Below are 21,343 nucleotides of genomic sequence, written 5' to 3' on the forward strand. Positions count from 1 at the left end.
ATCTATCTATCTATCTATCTATCTATCTATCTATCTATCTATCTATCTATCTATCTATCTAGTTTAAACTGGAAGACTGCTGGTGTTACACTGCTGATCTACTAACCAGCTGAAAAGTGCCCAAACTCAACTTTTTATTCTTTTTATTTTTTAGCATGACGTAGCCTATTAAATATCAAAATATAGGAGTATATTATGGTGATACCCGATTAAGTATATCCCCTATGTATTATCTACAAATCTTTATTTATTTAGAATTAAACTCGATTGCTTGTTTTGTATTATCTACAAATCTTTATTTATTTAGAATTAAACTCGATTGCTTGGTTTGATGAGGAAATCACACTTGGCTATTCGGTGCACGGCCAGCGCGCTGGCACTGATGGATGGAGGGTGCTGACAGAGGAGAGAGGAGATCTGTTTAATTGGGGGATGTCCCGGACTCGATACACAGGGATCCTCTCTGTCACTCAACTCCCGACACCCATGCAAATAAGCGCTGCAGTTTGCTCTCCGGACGCCGGTGGTGTACCGATGCTCTGTACATTGAGGAGAAGAGCAGGGAGTGCGCCGTGGCTTTGGCAGGGAGATCGATGTAACTTTGCTGACTCAATAGACTTAGTCAGAGCAGACGCCATTTTAATTTAACGCGAACGTAAACGAGGCAGTGAGGGACGGACGGACAGTTAACTTGGTTGGCTACTGTTGTCTAAAATTACACAAATTGCACAGAAATAAACCTTGAGACAGTACAGCGTAGGCCTATTAAATGGGATACTTTCATAAATCATATAATGCCAGTGAATCAGAGTTTTACCTGTTTGTGACTTCGCAAATAACACAGCTTTTTAAAGTTGGCTCAACTGAAAATGACATGAAGGACATAAGATTAGTGAACAGGCTAGTCAGTGTATGATATTTATTTAGGAGCTGTTTCCACACAAAAGCAGTTTATTAAGAAGGTTTTGTGACGTCAGCCAAAAAGAAAAGTAGTTTCACAGGTGAAGCAGGTTTTTACATTGCGATGAAAGATTACGAAAACAGCCCTATGTCAAATTAGAAATCTTCTAAAAAGCCAAAAGAAAAAAAACAACAACACATTATTACAACTTGAATATAATGAAAGATAAAGAAAAGATCACAGATAGACAACTAATTTTTGATGTAGGCTAGTAATTGCACCGGTGTCTCGAAGAGAGATGCAGGCGAATGTCATCCTTCTAATGATCAACATCTTTATACCTCAGATAAGAAAACGGGGTGGCAGTTGGTGACTCACTTATAAGTTTAACAGGAGTAGTGGGAGGGTGTTCCCTTCCCAGGGAATGGGGGTGGAAGATGTGGGACATCCAGGACAGCCTGGGTAGCTTGTATAACCTGATGTGTTATTGCCTTGTGTGTGTGTATATATATACTCGAATAGAGGGGGTTTCTCCTTTTCCTTGTTATGAAAGACCGGCTCTCCTCGCACCTACGCCGAGGCCCACGCCTGTGTCTGTCCTCGCTCGCTCGGTCTATCTCCTGCTGGTTAATATTTCATTAAAATCTGCCAGCCAGCCTGGGTACAGAGAGAGAGAGAGAGAGAGAGAGAGAGAGAGAGAGAGAGAGAGAGAGAGAGAGAGAGAGAGAGATTCACACCCCCACGTTCAGAGGCAAATACCAGGCATCTGCTGGAATTAATCACTGGCTCTGGCTGGCAGCCTGATGGAGATGCTCTATCTCTCTCTCTCTTTCTCTCCTTCACCCACCTTTGACAACCCCCCCCCCCCTCACCCCACCCCACCCCAAACCTGTGCCATCTCCATCATCAGCATAAAGGTGAGCCCGTCGGGGGTGGCAGAGGAGCAGACAGGATGACTGGCTGATAAATGAGTATTTGACAGTCTATTACATGATTTAGGGAGGATGGAGCAAAAGAGCAGCGTGTGTTATTCTAGCTTCAGGAGAAAAGTGAGTGGAGTTCATGGATGTTATGGTGGTACAGGTGCTCGAGATGAGGATGATGCTGATGATGGTGGTAAGAGAAGACTTTAGAAATGAAGTAATGGTCTCTCTTGATTTAGATTAGGCAAAGATAACTAAGTAAAGACTCTTGTGAATAGTTATGGTCTTGCTTGAATGGATATTGATCAAGGTGAGTGGCATCATGAGGCATGATGAGTGGCATTATTAGACATACAGAGAAAGCAAATGTACCTTTGTTGCTCTTAATCAGACTGTAAATCCTATGTTTTTATCTTCCATTAATGTGGCGTCTTGCTATATATAGCACTTGCAATAAATGCGTTTGCAAGAAGGAGATAATGTATTGATATGTTTGGCTCAATAACCTTTTACAGGGTTTACTCAATCTGGGTTAGGCCTTTCAATACAGCAGAGTAAATCTGTATTGCTGTGACTCCCTAAAGGCTTTAGTCAAAGAGTAGTTAGCAAAACATTGCTTTAAATATGGATAGCAAACTGATAATTTTTTTTATTATTTATAAACTTTTTTGAATTCATCTAAAAAGTGTAGAAAGCCAATGGGAGGTCAAAATTGATCCTATACCTATACTCATACTTTCTAAATATATGTTTTTGGCCTATGGTGCATAATTCTTTATTATCCCCATCAAACAAAAAAGACTTGTCTACGTTATCTTTTGTCAAGGTGCCATAACTTGGGGCCCAATGACACTCAGAAGTCTAAAACGAGAAGTTTAAAGACAAATGTTGGAGTATTTCGATATAAGGGAACACAAGCTTATACGTCATGCATTGGGTCAGAGGTCACCCCTCCGCCAGAACTCCGGAAGCCAGTTGCCGGAAGCCAGTGATTATAGTTTATAAAGTTATAAATATGGATATTTTTCTTACAAAAAAAAAAACCATTTATTAAACAGGGCATTTATTAACCCCCTGGAGTCGTATGGATTACTTTTGAATGATGGATGGATGATTCAAAATCTCAGTTACTATTCACTCCCATTATAAAGCTTGGAAGAGCCAGGGTATTTTTTTAATATAACTCTGATTATGTTTGGCTGAAAGAAGAAAGTCATATACACCTAGGATGGCTTGAGGGTGAGTAAATTATGGGATAATTTTCATTTTTGGGTGAACTATTCCTTTAATCCATCAATTCTCAATGGATAAAATCAAATCTACATTTTTTTCTCACTGAATATCATGTTTAATTTGGAATCACGCCACATTACATAAATGTAATGTGGATGTCATTTCATATTAACTTAAACCTCAAGTTTTAGTTTGAGTGTTTGGTGTACACTACTGTTGAAAAGATGGGTGTTAGGAAGATTTTTTTTTTTTTTTTTTTTAATCTGTTTTCAACATTTATAATAAGAAATGTTTACTGAGCAGAAAATCATCATATTAGAATGATTTCTGAGGGATCATGTGACACTGAAGACTGCAGTAATGATGCTGAAAATTCAGCTTTGATCGCAGGAATAAATTAAAATTTTAAAATATAATAGTTCTTTTAAATTGTAACAGTATTTCACAATATTACTGTTATTACTGTATTTTTCGATCAAATAAATGCAGCCTTGGTGAGCATGGCTTCTTTCAAAAACATTAAAAAGCGTGGCTCCAAACGGTGTGTTTATATAAACCAAAAACACATGCTATATTATGAGACATATACATTTGTATGTGTTCTAGATATGCTCCGTTAAATTATTCTGCCCCACCTAACCTGAGGATAATTGTTACACACTAATCTACATCAGCCACTAACCACTGCATGTTTGTCATGACTGTGAAGTAGGCCCTAAAGCGCGACTTACAGTGTGTCCTGACATCTGATGCACACATTTGTGTCATTAATATGACAAATGCCATGAAGCCACTGCCCTCTTGGGATTTTTAGCCAGCTGAAGGTTACAGGCGACAGGAAAACAATTACCAGAGCCCACGAGGCAGCGACAGAAAGCCAGCCTCTGAGACCTGCCCCCAACTGAGTCATTGCCTGCTTTTGTGCTATGTTTGATGTGTACAACAAAAGGAGGTTCAGATATGTGTCAGAAGACCACTACCTGGGGCCTATCTGTTACATTTAAGGGAACTTCCTGAAAATAACTGCATCACATTTAGTTTGCTAATCTAAACAGATATTTGAAAAGATCAGAACAACCTAAAAGGTTCTAAAAGTCTAAAATAAGATGGAATCAAGTCACTTTTGAGCAGTTTTTCGCCATGAATGGTTATGCCACATGTACGAAGTATAAGATTGAACCATTTACCGTGGAATAAATGTCTAGCTAATGTTTGTAACTGGCGTGAAACAACAGAGAAGTGAAACCGAATGACTTGCATGGTTTGGTACAGTTTAAATGGATCATTGCCTTGTTGTTTCTTATGCAATATTCTTTCCATCTGTGCTTGGGTAATACAGAGTGTAAACTGGGAGTGCAGTGTAGTGGCAAAACTGGCTGGCTGGATTTTTGTTTGAGAGGTTTAACTGGGTGTGATTCCACATTCATTTGAAGACAGACACTTCCAGACTTCTCCTAGGCTCATATTTCACTGTTCTCAGTTCAACATGAGCTACCACATTTCCCTTTTATAGTCTATTTAGAGATGAATGTCGTTCTCTAATAATACAAATCTATATTCTGAAGAAAATGTGAGGTACTTTCCCATGCAAAACTCAGAGCTGATGCTAGTCTGTGTGTATTGGGTGGTAGATGAATGGCTAAGAAGTTCTGAGGGGTTGTTAGCACATTGCTATAAGATTGCTAGTGTTCCAGTTGGTTGCTATATTAGTAGTTTCTTCAAGTCAAAAAGCACCCTGGTAAAATTTCATGTAATCTCAACTTAAATATTTTTATTAAGTCAAAACTTGGCTAGATTTAACTAGCTAAATCAGTAAATGCTAACTTGTTAAGTGGTAACACAAAGCTTTGATAGCATTAGCAAAGGTTAGCAATTGCTGAAAGAGTATGGCAATACTGAAATATTTAATATTAATCTGTTCTCAAATCAAGCTTATGCTCCACACCAATAATATTGGTATTTCCAATAAGCCTAGGCTGTTAAAACACTAATCCTAAGTGTAGCTATGCTTCCCTTGCCAAATACAACTGATTATTTAAATACAAATAATGAGGATACATTTGAAGAGTATTTTTTAAATCCTTTAGAAGTTTACTTTTCCTCAAGATACATTGTGTGTATCAACCTTTTACTGTCTACCCAGTGGACAGAGTGTCAGATGAGGTTAGGCTGGAACGCTGGACCACAAGATCTTGTCGATTCAGGATTGCCTGCAGGTAACTCAGCGGCGTCTGCAAGCCAGAAATGGGCGGTGTTCCAGAATCATACAATAATCATAACCATTGGAACACAGCATGTCATGAAGGATGACAAGCAGGAGGTAGATGTGAACCCGAAATCATCCCGACAAACAGCACAACAGCAGTGGTGAATCTGGCCAAAAGAGTGAATAAATCAGAAGGCCCTGTCAGAACAGCTCCAGTCTGGATCTCAAAGGTGGTTAGTGAAGTGTTTCACTATAGTTCAGAGAGATAATGTTGAGGCAAATGTTCACAGTAATGGTATACAGAAAAGCTTTGCAGGTCATCCGGTTCATTGGATATGTTACATCCCAAGTCGTGTCTATCTATCACAACCTTATTCTTTTTATGGACGAGACTCCCGACGAATCTCGTTTCACACACAAAGTGCATGAAAAATGTGACTCGGGTTACATTAGATTCTTTTCCCACTGAGATTATTGCAGTGCATTGTGGGATTGCGCCTCACATTATTCACTGACTATATTTAAAATTGATGAATTGTCTGGGTTTTTTTTCCACAGAGCTTGTCGCAGTGTATTGTGGGATTGCTTTATGTGTGAAGGACTCATATAGTGCAGAGCGGTATCCAAGAAGACAGCATAATTATACACTTCCTACTGTTTCGCTTCAGGAGCAAGTCTATAACGCCTTAAAATACTGTCTGGGAAGGCAGCTCTAGGTGTTGGAGCAGAGCACTAATTGACTAATACTGTTAGTATTGATCGAATGGTGAATTGGAGGCATTGGCCTGAGATGTTCAGAAATTCATCCTTGTGCAGATGGTTTGGTTTTTATGGGATGCTGGGAGGCATATATCATAATGCAGATTTGAGACAGCTGTTTGGGTTATGTCACTAATATCTCTCCTCTGCCAGCCCATACCACCGCTTCAAAAACTGATCAAGGTCTATTCCACAGCTGAGACACACTCTGGTTTTGATATTAAACTGTACGTTCATATTTTTGCATTAACAAACGCTATTTGCCATATGAAATTTACCATCCAACCCAACCCTCAGACAATTTCTATGTACACAAAGCCTATAGTTGAAGGCTAGAAGAGACATAAACAGCTACACTAGGATATGCTGTTATTTTGAACTCATAAAACTAGGTTCTCTGTTAATGGGAAGAACGTGACTTGTGTTTTGATAGCACACTGAAAAGCTTCTACCCCGGGCTTGCTAGGGTACAGACTTAACAGCTCCTTCAAATAAATCTTTTGATGAAAGATGGGAACGTACACATTGCATCTCTTATGGCACACCTCTTCAGTGACCTATACATGAGCGTCATTGTGTTTTAAAAAGCAGTGGAAGCAGCCGGCGGGGTTAAATGAACTTTACATGACTTATTTCGTTTGATAACTTCATTCCTTCGTTCATCTTCCATTCTTGATCTCGAGACTGTGTGGGTCACTGGATTACCCTTGTGAAAAAGAAATACACTTTAGAGTACTTTTAAAAAGAGTTCTTATTGCAGAAATAAAGCACTTAAGAATATACTTAATATACTTAAACTTTGAATTGCATGCCATTTGCTATTAAATTAAAATGTATTATTTAGATTTATATTAAATGCTTAAAGTGCTTTTTCTGAACCCACTTAAGTAGGAATTTAGTACATCTTTATACATAATTACTTCTTTTGTCGTTGAAATATTTTTACAGTGTACTTGACGAATGTACTGACAAGTATTTACAGTAAACTACAATATACACTGTAAAATAGTTGCTGCCTTAAATTTTTAAGTACAATCAACTTGGATGTTTAAGTCATTTCAACTTAAATTACAACTTAGAAGTACATGTTGTTTTAATTTAATATTACTCATTTGAATATTACTTACTTATTGTCTGTTTCAGTTCTTGTTTCATTTTCATGGACTCATGAGTGATTTTTTTCCTGTTTCCTTTGTTCTATTTTCCCACTAATCATTGGTTACCATGGTTTTTCATTCGTTACTCACACCTGTTTCCTTTTAGTTCATTACCTTGTGTATGTTCTTTCAGCTCATTGTCTGGTGTTGTTAGCACACTGTTGCGAGTGATTTTGCTTTTGTGGATTATCTTCTTGTTTGATTATGGTCTTGTTTTTGTATATTAGTTTATATTTTTTGTATATTATATTATATTATATTATATTTGTATATCGCTGCAATTAGATCCGCCTAAATAGCGATGGAGACATGAAGCTCACTGTTTCTTCTCAGATTTACCAGTAGCGTGTATCACGTCTGGCACACCATCAAATCAGTCATACTTTGTTAAGCCTCCAACAAATCAATCAACTATTTCCTTGAGCAAAATATGTTAGCAATGCCGAATGAATAGCACAACTACAGTGAAGGAAGAAAACAACTGAGGGCATTTCTTCCTTCATCTGAGTCACATGACCCGAGTTACCCTTTAACTCATTGTTAAATGCAGTGCATACAGACGCTTCTTTCTGTGGCCACAGGAAATTAACACAAGCTTTCTCCACACACAGTAGGCACCTCACACTCTTCATCCCATGTCTGCTGCTGTGTATGTGTGTGTTTGCTTTGCACTCCATCGTTTGAGGAATATGAGTGAGGGAAAGACGCAGGGTAGACAAACACACACCCACATATGTGCATTTACACATACCTGTGTACCTAAACTTGTAGAAAAGCAATAGAATTGTCGTCTATTGAAAAAAACTGAAGATCTGTCTTATTCTGTTTGATGATACCAAGGCATGTAGCTTTAAAGACGTGATAAAGCTTGATTTGACATGTCCATTGTTTACTGATGAAACCCAACAGTGCACACAATAATATTTTATAATACACATACTGTGTTTAGAAATATACTCAAAAGGAAAAACCGGCTTTTGTTGAACAGCGTACAGTGTCAAACGATGTTAACAACTTTATTTGTGTGCACTACTAGACATTTGCTCGATCAAACATGTTTTTTTTTCAAAGGTAGGTTTTCAAATATAATGCTGTGAGATGCAAAGTATGTTGAAAGACAGAAGCAAACACACTTTCTGCATTCTTTCACAGAATGTGTTGGTGAAGCCACATCACTGCACCGTATCTCAGCACAGTTGCCATGGCAAAGAAGTCCTACTGGTCTCCAAGGTACCCAAGCCTATTGTCTTTGCTTTCTTTATTTAGATGAAAACATGATTTATTGTAGAGGATACTAGTCTACTTTGCCATAAAATGGGCAGATACGGTTGTGTGTTATATGTACTAAAGTGCACAAATATGACTTTACGTTAAAGTGCTTTTTCGACATCTTTATATGTCATTTCACAATTATTGATATTGTCTTTAAAAGGTTATGTGTACTACCACATGTACTGACAAGCGTTTAAGGTAGCGGTTTTTAAACTCAGTTCCTGGAGGGCCACAGTCCTACAGAGTTTAGTTCCAACCCTGCTCCAACACACATGTCTGTAGTTTTCAAATAAGCCTAAAGGACTTGATTAGCTGGATAAGGTGTGTTTGATCAAACTATGCAGGTCTGTGGCCCTCCAGAAACTGAGTTTGACACCGATTTAAGGTCAACTAAAATATAAAGTCATTTTTATTGAAACATGTATGCTATATATTTAAATAATTACAGATTTGTAATGATTAAGTTGCAATTTAGTACACTTAAAGGGATAGTTCACCCAAAAATTCAAATTCTGTCATTAATTACTCACCCTCATGTCGTTCCAAACCCGTAAGACATTCATTCATCTTTGATACTCAAATGAAGATCTTTTTGATGAAATCTGAGAGATTTCTGTCCCTCCATTGACAGCTACGCAACTACCACTTTGACGCTTCAAAAAGTTCATAAAGAGATCGTAAAACTAATTCATATGAATTGAGCGGTTTAGTCCAAATTTTCTAAAGAGACACGATCGTTTTATATGATGAACAGATTGAATTTATTCACATATAAACATTCATCAACTCACACATCAGTGGTAAACGGAAACTCAAGCATGTTCGCTTGACGAATGAGAACCAATGAGGTTCATTCTCGTGTTACGCATCACGTTTGAGCTTCTGCAAGAACCAATGAGGTTCATTCTCGTGTTCTCACGTGACATGTCAAGCCGGTTCGGTTAAGCTTCTGTTTATTTTCACTGATCAATGTTTATATGTGATTAAAAGCCTAAATTCAATCTGTTCAAAATTTGGACTAAACCGCTCGATTCATATGGATTACTTTTACGATCTCTTTATGAACGTTTTGAAGCGTCAAAGTGGTAGTTGCATAGACTGTCAATGGATGGACAGAAATCTTTCAGATTTCATTAAAAATATCTTCATTTGTGTTTAATTAAAACTAAATCCATTAAATGATCACATGACAGGAACCCCTAAAAGGTTAAATATATGAAGTTATACATAGAACCCTTTCTTCTAAGAGTGTATAGCTTTAAATTTACCATCGAATAACACTGCAGTTAAAATTATAATCAATACGTATATACAGTATATATATATATACATATTTCCAGCAGTAATGGTCAACATGTCAAGTGGCAAAAGTGACTACTAGTAGGTGACAGTTTCCATTGTGCACACTGCATGAGTGAATGCTAACCCTCCAGTGCTGTGGCCATTTTACTATGCAAAAACCCTCCCATGAGGTTTGCACCTGTGGTCTTAGCGGGGTGGAAAGTACAGTATACAGGCTGTTGTTTGTTCCACACCTGTTTTACATAAACCGATCATATATCCTGAATTCAGTTCACTTGATTACAATAACTATTCTACAATTAACTAACTTTGAGAACACACGGTTCACTTTTAAAACGTTCAACTGAGTTGTTGCTTATTGTATTAACTGCAGTACATGTTACCAAAGGCAGCTCTTGTAGATTTAATCAAACTAAAAGCCTTTAAACACTAAATATGTGACACAGTATTTGTCTCCATATGAAAAACGGTACGCATTTAAGCCTGTTGTTAGAAAAAGGCAGAAAGACTGCAATAAAGCAACACGGTTATGAGGCTAACCTCTAACCACACTCGTATCCATTTTTCCAGCACAGCTGTCATTTGTCGTCTAGCCCACAATTACCAGGCCTCACAAACAAGGACGTGATGTCACTTCCTGTGCTCCGTGATATCACAAACCCAGAAATGGAGAGTCTAATGCTGACGCGTGGAAAGCGGAAACAGCTCTGCCTTACACACAACACCGCAACAAGTCAGATCCTAAAAAACAGCCATGTGACCTTGCTTACAAGCAGACAAACCAAACGATAAAGGCACTTATCTGATGAAAATGGGGTTTGATCTCTCGCCAACTCTGCTGGTTAATGCTTTTCATCAGGAAACAGAAATAGGTCTGCGCTTGTCTGACTCAATTTACATGTTTGAAAAAGTTACACCTCTAATAAAATCATGCTTTTATTCATAATCTAAACCAGACATGTTGCAATGGAGCGCTCTGTTTATTCTGTCTCGGTTTCCTGAACAAGATTTCTGCTTGAATCTATGAATACTTACTGAAACATTACAAAGCTTGTGTTTGAAAGCACCAATGAAAAGTCTTTAGGCCAAATAATGTCGCAAATGCTATACCATTAGCTCTGTGACGAAAGGCCAAGTTGACTAACAGCTTTATGTATGGAAAATTTGACGTGACAGAGGTGTAATAGTCGTCTGACTGGTTGTGATTGGATTGCAGTGAAGTGCAGGACAAGTGCCTACATGCTCTCCGGTCCTCAGCAGGGCTGTCTCATTATTACAGAGAAATGCTAATCTCAAACCTGGCAGGTGACTGTATATATCCTGCTGTTTTAGCACATTACAATGGCTGGACATGAATGTTAAAAAGTTCAGTATTTACAAAATCACATTTGCTTTTGAGCGCGATTCATATCAGCATGCGCTTGACTAGTTGTTTCGCACCCTAAAGCTCTTTACTGGCAATAAAACGGCACAGCGTATAGGGCAATATCAGTCAATCTCTGTGGTGTGAATATAAATGTCCCCACCAGACCTAGCTATAGCCCCCTCTGAATTATATGGCAAATCCTTGTATAATTCTTGCAGAATAAACGCCCACCAATAATATCCCGCCGGCTCACGCTCTTTATTGGCATCATATTTCCCCCTCTGATTACGCAATAATTTGAGATAGAAGATTTATGATGGCTGGGAATTGGAGCTCAGTTGAGATGGAAACTACAAAGTTTTATCTAAAACCCTGTGTTTTAGTATTCCCTGAAAGCATGCTTGCTGAGTGTTGTTGATTAAAAAAAAACTTGGATGTGCTGTTGTTACATTTGCTTGAGGAACTTTCTGGTCAGAAACATTAAACAACGTTTTAGAATTTGGAACCAACAAAAAATGTACATGGTAGAACTGTAGTAAATATATTATTAACATATTCATGTAGTGAAATGTTTGCAGGTTTTTTTTCATTTATTTAACTTTAAATTATCCTATTTAAAAAAAAAAAAGTAAACTTTTTTTTTTTAATGAAAAATAATGATTTAATATCTTAAAAATTTAATTGTTTCTCCTAAACAGTAAATTAAGTCTTTTGTTTGGTCCTTCTCAGATTTGTAATATTAAATGTGTCTCCTCTGGACAATCAGAACAGATCCAACACAATCTCACGACCAATTCGTACGAACTGTACGAGGTGGCTAATTCGTACGAATTCATACAACCTCACTTGTACGAATTTGTACGATTTTTGCTAAATCGTACATATTTTACGAGTTTCCCAATTCGTATGAATTCGTATGAATGACCTACCCCTGACCCCGCCCCTAAACCTAACCGTCACTGGGCTTTAGACAAATCGTACGAATTCGTACAAGTGAGGTCGTACGAATTCATACGAATCAGCCACATATTACTCACTCGTACGAATTCGTACGAATTGGTCGTGAGATAGCGTTGAACAGATCTTAACAATATCTCACCAAGACACCAAAGACAGAGATTTAAATGTTCATTAATCTCAATTCAAATGTTTCTCGTCAAATTCATGAATGCATGAACTGAGAAAAATTTGTAGCTTAAATCCTATGGAAGTTACTTTAGATAAAAGCATCTACCAAATGTGAATATCATTGGTGCTTGTTAGTGACTGTGGCATGTCAAGTTTGAATATGCAAATGAGAGCTGTGGCAGAGTGTAAGATTTTCAGCGAATAACAGCTTATGTTTTGGCGGGCTTCTTTACTCAAATACATCATTTTGCTTCAGAAGTGCTGGAAAGTAATGCAGGAATTATATGGACTACATTTAGGTTACTTTTAAGGTGTTTTTGGTCTTTTTTTGGAACTTAACAGGCCATGCTTACTACCCCAGACAGCAGCAACGTTTAGGCCCGGATCCGGCTCACATCTGGGCCGACACTATGTTGCTGTTTGGGACACATATTAATGTAGTCTTACTGTATCTCAACTATTTTTCCTCTGCGCAGAATTAGGAGGAACATCTGAGACTGAGATCTGAAACATAACTGAGAACTTCTGAGCAGAGCAGCCTGTAAGCAATACAATTAGCCTCTGGGAAGGTTTTATCATAACACAGTGCTAGTTACGCAGTTGCTTATGTAGCCGAGTGTCTCTGAAAAGCAAAGCCAGCCACTTCATGAAAGGTCAGATGTTAATACAAAGCTGTGAACTCTGTGTGTTAAGGAATAAGAAATGCCAGAGGACTTGGGAGGCCAACTGGTCATTTACATAGTGAGGAATCGGATGCACAGGAAAGAATGAGAGCGCGAGTCAGAGTTGGAGGGAGGTGGGGGAGACTGGAGTGAATCCAGGGGAAATCCAGCTCCACATGGCAGAGCTCAGCCCGGGATACAGTCAAGCAAGCACATGGGGAATTTTATACAGTACACTGTTCATCAGCATAAAACAGCCGCCTCATAGACCAATAACAAATTAAAGTCCTCTATAAATATGAAACTACCATAACTATCTGAGCCCATATTAAATCTAAAATGGCTCTAGGAGTAATTTCGCTGTATGCTGTTTTGCTGGCTGAATTTGGTAACAGTGTTTAATAAAATTTGTGTGTTATAGCAGTGAGGCAATAGCCTCAATATTGCAATGGCTGTTTAGAGACTACTTTAACCAAGGTTATTTTTCATTGATGTGTAATACGGTGACATGATGGATACTCTGTCACAACGTGTTTATGAGGAGACTCTCAAGTGTAAAAGCAGAGTAAACAATCTAAGCTGAATTTGAGGTACCTTATCCCTTTAAGTGAGCTTGAGCTATTCCAAATGTCTTTATAATAGTAACATAGTATGCCATAAAATAAAAAGACACTTTTAGAAGATCCTTTAAAGAAAGAGATGCACAGCAATTTAGTCATTATTCGTTCGAAATCTTGCCAGACGCTGCATATTTAAAGTTAGTCAAATGACAGGTTTGTTATAGCTAATCTTCCTGTAGCTCAAACACTACGGTTTTCCAGGGAATGCATGAAATGAGAAAAAATATGTAGCTTGAATGCTATATGAAGTTGCTTTGGATGAAAGTATCTGCCAAATGTGAATATGTCAATGCTTAACTCTTTCCCCGCCATTGACGGAATTTTCCGGCTTTCCACGTTTTCACTGTTATACGGTAGGGGGCGCTACACTGTAAAAAAATTCTAACCCTCCCAAATCAAAAATTTAAAGTGACCGATAACATCTACATTTTTCAATTGGCCCAAGTGAAATTCTGTAAATTATAAAATTAAATTTACAGATTTTCACTTGGGCCAATTGAAATTTACAGAATTTCACTTGGGCCAATTGAAAAATTTAGATGTTATCGGTCACTTGAAATTTTTGATTTGGGAGGGTTAGAAATTTTTTACAGTGTATTACACATCTTCTGAAAGAGTACTGAATCTCCTGATCAAAACACAGGTGAAGAAGAAGCAGAAACAAGCAATAGCATAACAAGACGATTATGTAAAATAACGCAATCATGAACATTAAACAGCATATCAAAACTACTTGGCGTTACTGAATGAACTGTCGACCCTGGATGAGGTATAGGATCCGATTCAGATGTAGTCTTCGACAAAAACAAGTTTTTCTCAGCTTTTTGCTCAAAATGTTGCTTTTTTATGAAACATGCCCACATTAAAGTGTTGATAAAAACCGAATGCATGAAGCTAGAATACAACCGATTCTATATATTTAAAAGCATAGAGTCTGTTCTTTGGACTGTGACAGTGGCATGTCAAAGTGCTGTGGCAAAGTGTAAGATTTTCAGTGAATAACAGTTTATGTTTCGGCGGGCTCTTCACTCAAATCCATCATATTGAATTAGAAGTGTTGGAATATAATAAAGGAATCATATGGACTTCATAAGCTACTTTTTTAGTCCTTTTTAGAACTTAACAGCCCATGTTTACTACACATATCTATTTTCTCCACGAAATACCTCCTTTTTTTTGTTCCGACAGATTAAAAAAGAAAATCATACGTGTTTGGACTTTATGAGGGTGCATAAATGATAACTGAATTATAATTTTTTTTGTGAACTATTCCTTTGTAAAATAACAAAGGCAGGAGGCTCTGAACATTGTGAGACCAGAGTCACCTCAGTCAGGTTCATTACTTCTATCCGCTCACTGCTGCTTGAAGACACAAATAGAGGAGTGTACATCTGCTATTTATAGCGTGACTTTTGCTTTCTTTACTCACAGACAATGAGATCTAATCTGCTTTCTTAAAGGCTCCGCTGACCCAGTGGCCTTTATCCATGTATAGACAGCAGTTCAAAGGGAAGGAGGGATCTTGTCCTTTTTACCAATTAAAGTTAAATATGTGGACATATACCCATTTAGATACCAAAACAAACTTTTTGAGTGCATGTGGCTCAACTGCTGCCTCTTGTGACAAATATCCAGTATGGAAAGTCTCGTCTCATTTAAGATGTCTATAATTAACTTGATAATAAAGCTAATTAATAGTCTAACACAGAACTCATACAATTCTAATTTACATTTTCAGATCGATTTAAACACACAATAATTTCATGTATGAGGAGACTGGGAATAGTTGTCAAACCGTTTACCCCAGTTACACCTCAAGTCAATTTCTATATAGTCAGATACTTTAAAGTTTATATTGAATGTTTCCGCTGTTACTCCCCAGGAGAAAAGATTCAGTTCCTTTAACACATCGCAGTTTATTGACCCTGATTTGAGAAATATATAACTTTTCAAAGCACATAACTTTATATTTAAAGGCTTTTAAGCACAATTCAAACAGTGAAACAGATTCAACATATAACATTTAAGTCAACATCCGAAAACGCCAGAGAAAACACACATCTGGATTTGAACTTTTGACTCAAATCCATGATTGCTTGAGTCAACTTCCCCTATACACACACAATGTAGATTTGCAACAAATTTAGCATGATTCAATCCATTTCTATGAATGATTCTATGATTTTAACATGATTGTTTAAACATCAGTTGAATAGACTGCATGTGTTGAAGTGCACCTACAGTATGCAGATAGTTACAAACTCTTCAGTTCTCGGAGTGATCAGAGAAACTAACTAACGTGCCAAATCCAACCTCAACAAACAAATCTAAGACATGTTTTACACTTCCAGTGGTTAAAAACACCCAAACACCATTGTTTGAACTATTTATTTTAGTGTTTTGAAGCCCCTATATTTAGACACTGTGGCTTCAGAACAGCATGGAAAAGGTGACTGAATTTGTTTTTGCTGCAACATTTCCTGTGTGTCGCGAGGAGAGGAAAACCACACGCGCGGTGACGCTGCAGCTGAGAAGACAGAAAGGGCAAGTCAGAGGCGTGGAAAACTAGATAGCAGGAAGTAGAAAAAAAAGACAGACAAACTGAACTCAGTGCTTGTTTTATTAATCCGCTTTATAAAGGACACTCCCTTATAAAATGAGAAGCCAGAATCAAACAGGACAAGGCAGATAATGTTTCAATGGATTCAGAGTTACGAAACAGCTCAAGACCAGTTTTATTAAATTTCTACACATAGAAACATATTTTGACATTGTACTTGTATTTCAAAATAGCTGCAAGTAATTACGTCAGTAATTTTTATTACATCAATAATTACACTGTTGACCCGTCCCTTAATCCTTTAACCTACTCATGATACAACCAAATCTGATTGTTTGACTCATTAAACATTAAAATGATAGTTTAACTATCTACCTAACCTTACCTGTATCCCACCTCAATTGAAGCACATGTACAACTTCAACATAATAAGTGCATTGTACCTAACAAATAATAGTTCAGGACACTTAATATAAAGTGTGACCAGAAAGGACATTTTTCACTAAAGCTGGTTAGATTTATTCTTATAAAAAGAGAAACCTTCAGAACTCAAAGTGAAAAAACCAAAGTGCAAAAATGAAGAACAAAATCACAATGGGCCTAGACATTTATGTAACACCTGTCATTTCACTAAAAACTAGCGCATTATACAATAACGTGCTTTGTTCAGTAAATGCAAATCTAAAACTGTCGATCTTTCCAATCGATCAATACACATTTTTGGTCTGGAAAATATTTATGGCTGGTAAATTAACTTTTAAAACTATGCCTTTAGTGGTTATAGAAACTGAATATTTAGTCATGCTGATTTATCACAGTAAACCATGATAAAATCCTTGAGACTTTCTTTGTCTCTTCAGATATTAGGGAGCAAATCAGCTGACTTGGTGTCTCGCAGAGAAAGAAAAGCCAGAGCGAAACTAAAAGAAAGGTGTGTGTGTGTGTTTGTGCGTGTTTCAGGTAAACCCTACATTATGTGGGCAAAAAATCATTATGTCTATGGAAAGTCCCTATAAATCATGAAAACTCAACCTTGCGTGTGTCAGTGTGTGTGTGTGTGTGTGTGTGTGTATCGACATGGTCTATAAGGATATGGTCTAATCAATCAGGAAGCAACAGAGGAGCACATCCTCATAGCCCAGGCAAAGGAAAGACACTTTCCAACAGCTCGTGTTTCTGCAACAGAAATGTTCCACATCTCATTAACCGCTGACCTCTTTCTTCAGGATATCCTCGTGATGAAGCAGGCCTCCTCTAAATCCACAGAAGCTCGTAGAAGACTAGCATGTTGATCAGCATGGTCACTGTTCTCATTGTCTCATGACAGTGCCTATAAAAGCTATTTGAAGACATAAGAAACACTAAAAAGTGTGAATTTCATTACATGAGTTAACAAGATGCCTTCAGTCGTCTTTATAACGGTCTGAATACGGTTGCTATGGGGACCAAACCAAAGCTGCTTCCATATCAAGAAAAAGAGGCATTGAAAGAGTCCCAAACCTCTTATTCACTTCCTCACTCCGGGGTCATTGTAGGTTACCTGCTTTTTCATTGCGGCTGCTGTTGTTTTGGTGTTCATCTGCTTCTTTTCTTCTAAGCGTGTGCCCTGCGGACTCTGTCCAGCCTAGTAAGGACAAGTCGTTCATCCTCGCATCAGGCCTCCGTATGGCTGGAGGTCCTAAGGTCACCTCGGCTCAGGTGAAGTGTTCCCGCTGCTCTGGGCAAGAGCTGGTCAATATGGCTGCTGTATTTCTGATGACACCTGACCACGCTACTGATAGCGAAGCAGGAGACAGTGATGCCCAGGGGAATGAGAGCAGCTGGATGGACCGCGTCAGGGCTGTGTTTATCGTCTAGTTCCAGCGACAGCCTCGCGTAAACACACACACACACACACACACACACACACACACACACACACACACACACACACACACACACACACGACCATGGCTGCTAGCGCAGGTCACTAGTACTCAATGCTGCCTGGAAAACTAAGAGAAGAGACATCAAGCTCAAGTCTTGAAAAAAGACTTCTCTAAAGAAAATGTGAGTGTTTTCTTGTGCAATAAATTTATTTTAAATTGTAATCATATTTCATAATATTACTGTTTGTACTGTATCGATCAAATAAATACAACCTTTCTTTTGAAATAAATCTTACCAACCCAATATTTTTGGATGGCAGTGTATCTTTACTCTCAAGTCGTACCTAAAAATAATTTCGGCTTTATTATTGTCCACTGGAAGAAATTTTATGTCTGGTCAATTAGAGAGAAAAAAAAAAAGGTAAATAACACTGTAAAAAACGAAAATGTGTTAAAGAATATCTAAGTAAATGGTCACTGTAAGTTACTTTACCATTTATGGTGACATTTTTTGAATTACTTAAATGATAATTTTACTGTTAAATACTGTAAAAAAAAAAAAAAAAAAATATATATATATAATATTCAGCAAGAAAATTCACACACATTTACAGTAAATTATGTTTGTATATTATATATTGTATATTATATATTATATAATATATTGTATATGTATATTATACTAAATTAAGTATACATTTAAACCACCATATAATTTAAGGTAAAACAAACCATCAAACCAGCAACAAAGAGTAAAATGGCATTCCCAGAAGCGTTGGCCATGATTTATGGACACTTATGGTCCACTTGTCATTAACATGTATTAGCTATTATACAGTTGGTTATCAGTTCATTTTAGATTTTACTCTTGGTACTTTATGTAGGCCAGAATATTAACATTATGCTATATGGGCTAATTAATTAAAAAGAAATATACAGATGTAAGTTGTAAAAATCAATGCTATTATTTTGAACTTTCTATTTATCAAAGAATTTTACTGTATTTTTGATCAAATCAATGCAGCTTGGTGACCAAATACAAACACAAAACTTGCGCACCTGTTGCACATCTATTTATAGCTTCTGACGAGCGCGCGTTCCAATGATGTCATTGTCATAGGTTATCTAAGGTCAAGTTCACCGGTATGTTTGCACACATGCTTCACAACCGTTCACACACAAAGCTTTTTCCCATAGAGTTGAGCCAGCCCAATCTCATCCCAAGGCGTCATATACTGACGCTCTTGACATTTCGTCTACATCGAACGCACATGGCACCCTTTAGCGTCAATATGAGACGCAGATAGATATGGGCCAGAAGGCGCCTCCTAGCGGTCTAACCCTAACCCTACCCCAGACCTAAACCTACCCATAACCGAACAAAGTTCTGTGCGTGTCATATTGACGCTAAAGGGTGCCATGTGCGTTCGATGTAGACGAAATGTCAAAAGCGTCAGTATATGACGCCCTAGGATGAGAATGCGTTGGTTGAGCAGCATAGCATAGAGAGGAGCTTTTGAAAGGGAACTTCACATTGTAAGTGTAAATTTTATCACAAAATACAAACAATAATGTCATTTTGGCACGACATATCAGATTGCTGTAGCTCCTCAGTTCAAGCGGCACGTAAAATGATCTTTTCCCTTTTTACTAGTTACAGCATGAAATGAACATGAATGAACATCAGAAGGTATACTGAAAGATACAGTATTAAATGTATCATGTCTCCTGAAATTGCTCAGTGTTTCAATTACACTTATACCTGTATCGTCAAAAAGACGTCAATAAAACAGCTTGTAAACAACGTCATGTAAAGTTTCCTCAGAAAAGCCATTCAATGTCCATAAACTCGGTCGACGGCAAAATAAAAAAAGAACTACAGAAAGGAGCATGTTGCTAAAATATATGAATTATTCATTACATTTTTACTTAACCTGTTGTTTGATGAGAAAGAATGTAAAAAGAGCTAAAAAAAATAAAAATAATTTAACACCGCCTTTATTATTGCATATGAAGAGCTGCCTTCATCAAATTTACCTCTCAGATATTGCTAATGAAGAAGAAGAAAAAAGACTGGGTGTGTATAAGACATTTGACAACATTTATACATTGAGGAGGAGGCCAAACTATTCTTTGTCACTGTATATAGCTCTCAAGTTCAGTTCCCAGGAAATCCACAAGATGAATGAAAATGTTGATGCTGAAAAAGAGCAGATGTAAACCCATGACAGGATGACTGAAATATGCTTATTCTTATGTGGCACTTAAAAAAAATGATTTGGGCGCCTATTTTCCTCTAATAGGAGTCAATGGCTCCTTTTTTGTTGTTGTCTGGAGCCCTTCTAGGTGTCATTCATGCCTGTAGCATAAACATGCAGGATGAGTTATTCATCAAAGTTTGATAAAGCTAGTGGTGTTTTGACTTGCTGTATTTGGGCCCCACATGACTCAGATGCATTATTTTTTAGTTTTTATCTCTACCCTGCTCTCATTTAAAGAAATAAATAATCTTTCAAGTTCTTTAAAAGAAGCTCAAAAGTGATGCAGAATGAACAGTTTTCCAACCAAGACCTTATTTCATATGCTGAAGTAGGCAGACACTTCAAATGACCTCTTTTATTTCATCTCCACCTGTGATTTTTTTTTAATGCATGCCATTACTTGCTGCTAACTCACGTTAGATGGAGCTCCAAAGCGGAATTTTTGATGTCTATAAAAGGGTGAGAGATTAATGCAGACAAACATCATCTGACTCACTTTAAAACTCAGACAAAACAAAAAGCGAGAGAAGACTGCAAGAAAGTAATAGTAAAACGCAACGCAAGGAAACTTGCAGAAAACGGACGTAGATTGTAGTATGACCCCAGGTGTAAAAACATCAAATATGATCAACGCAGCAAAACATGTGGGGCGTAATTTGTTTTTATAGAGACTTGTCTGGAAAAGCTGACTGACAGGGTGAAAGAGAACTGATCTTCTCAAGGTTTAACACTTCATTGTCTGACAGGAAGATACAGAGATCCAAATACCAGACTTGAAATCAAATATGTTTTGATGTGTGACACTATAACACAGTTGCTTTGTAGGTGTTGACCTTTGGGCAGGGACCATATGAGGAGGAGGAATCAATATAAAATGTAATATTTAATTCGAAATAAATAAATGTCAAGTGCATATAGCAAAAAGTGAGTCATGCAGAAACGGAAGATTTGCATATTGCAAAGTACAAAAATGAAATGGCAATCATTCTACATACAACACGCAAGTCATCATTATTTCTTTGAGTTGGGGAAAGGTGAGGTGCTTGTTAAAAGCAAGACCAGCTAGTGCCTCGGGTTCTTGTTCCACATCGGTTACAAACCTGAGTTTGAAAACGCACCAATACA

The 21,343-nt window shown here is 37.5% G+C and overlaps 1 long non-coding RNA gene across 1 annotated transcript in view; it reads left to right on the forward strand.

Moving 5' to 3' along the window:
- The window catches only part of LOC307171013, a 36,981-nt gene extending 18,996 nt beyond the window's left edge, over nt 1-17,985 (forward strand). The window contains exons 2-3 of the long non-coding RNA XR_013823474.1: nt 8,332-8,409; nt 17,316-17,985. This is a non-coding gene — a long non-coding RNA (uncharacterized lncRNA). The remainder of the gene's footprint in view (nt 1-8,331; nt 8,410-17,315) is intronic.
- Nucleotides 17,986-21,343: the final 3,358 nt, after the last annotated feature.

The sequence above is a fragment of the Squalius cephalus genome (genome assembly GCF_949319135.1).
Source record: "Squalius cephalus genome assembly, chromosome: 14".
In the NCBI taxonomy this organism is placed as follows: domain Eukaryota; kingdom Metazoa; phylum Chordata; class Actinopteri; order Cypriniformes; family Leuciscidae; genus Squalius; species Squalius cephalus.